The sequence below is a fragment of the Lithobates pipiens genome, unplaced genomic scaffold, assembly GCF_037356315.1.
Source record: "Lithobates pipiens isolate NorthernLeopardFrog02 unplaced genomic scaffold, aLitPip1_a1.2 Scaffold_3, whole genome shotgun sequence".
NCBI lineage: Eukaryota > Metazoa > Chordata > Amphibia > Anura > Ranidae > Lithobates > Lithobates pipiens.
The window spans coordinates 51,941,668-51,943,262 of NW_027507790.1; the positions used below are offsets into that span (position 1 = coordinate 51,941,668).

General features: G+C 46.0%; 1 pseudogene; it reads right to left on the minus strand.

The window, feature by feature from the left end:
* Positions 1–271: 271 nt before the first annotated feature.
* LOC143941228 (uncharacterized) lies at positions 272–1,165 on the minus strand (annotated as a pseudogene).
* Between the last annotated feature and the right edge of the window lie 430 nt (positions 1,166–1,595).

Genomic DNA, 1,595 nt, shown 5'->3' on the forward strand with positions numbered 1-1,595 from the left:
TTCGTCGGGCTTGACATTTTTAGACCCAGGTCTGTAGGTGATGCGGAATAGGAATCTCGAGAAGAAAAGTGCCCATCGGGCCTGGCGCGGTTTCAGCCGTTTAGCAGTCCGTAAGTACTCGAGGTTCTTATGATCTGTGTAGATCAATATTGGGTGTGCTGCTCCCTCTAGCAAATACCTTCATTCCTTAAGGGCAGCTTTTATGGCCGAAGTTCATGATTACTGACATCGTAGTCCCTCTCAGCGGGGGTGAGCTTCCGAGAGAAAAAAGCTACTGGGTGAACCAAGTTCTTGAGACGCTGACGCTGGGACAGAACCCCACGACTGCACTCCTGGAGGCGTCTACCTCCAGAATGTAAGGTAGCGCTGGGTCAGGATAGCTTAGTACAGGAGCAGAAGAAAATAGTATTTTAAGAGTCTTAAAGGCAACTTGGGCTTCAGGGGACCAGTGGAAATGAACACCCTGCTTGGTGAGTTGTGTAATGGGTGTAATGATAGCCGAGAAGTTCTTGATGAATCTTCTGTAAAAATTAGTAAACCCCACAAACCGCTGGATCCCTTTCTTATCAGAGGGAGCTGGCCAGGATAGAGTTGCTGAGACCTTCTGAGGATCCATTTCAATTCCACCGGGGGAAATGATTAATCCCAAGAACTGGATACTTTGCTGCTCAAACTCACACTTCTCTGGTTTGGCATAAAGTTCATGTAAGTAGAGACAGTAAAGAACACTCTTGACATGTTCACGATGACTATCAAGGGAAGTGGAGAACACAAGTACAGCCATGGCCGAAATTGTTGGCACCCCAGAAATTTTTCCAGAAAATCTGTGAGAAATACTTGATTTCCTGTAAAAATTTCTGGGGTGCCAACAATTTCGGCCATGACTGTATGTCATCTAAGTAGACGATAACAAAAATGTCTAAATAGTCCATAAAAATGTCATTAATGAAGTGCCAAAAAGTGCCGCATTGCACAGACCAAAGGGCATGACAAGGTACTCGTAATAGCCAAAACGGGTACGAAAGGCCGTCTTCCACTCATCCCCCTTTCGTATACGAAAGAGGTTGAAATCTCCGCTCAGGTCTAATTTTGTGAAGATAGAAGCAGAGAGAAGTCTTTGGAAGAGTCCTGGAACTAAGGGAAGAGGGTAGCGATTCTTCACCATGATCTTAGTCTGCGGTAATCTACACACGGCCATAGAGAATGGTCATTCTTCTCCACGAAGAATGTTCCTGCCCCGGCGGGTGAAGTAGAAGAGCGGATGAACCCTTTTCGAACACTCTCATCAATGTAATCCTTCAGAGCACTTAGTTCCTTTTCAGATAGCAGGAAGATTCAGCCAAACGGAATTACAGGACCCGACAGGAGCTCGATGGGGCAGTCATAGGCTTTGTGTGCAGGTAAGGTATCTGCTCCCCGCTTACTAAATACATCCAAGAATTCATGATAAGCTCTAAGCACCCTTTGGTAGGGTTCAGCATCGACGTCCATAAAAAGTAGGGCAGTAGGTGGCATAATGGGTTCGAGCAGACAATGCCCCTGACAGTATAATGACTGGTATTTGATGCTGCCAGAACTCCAATCAATCAACGGGT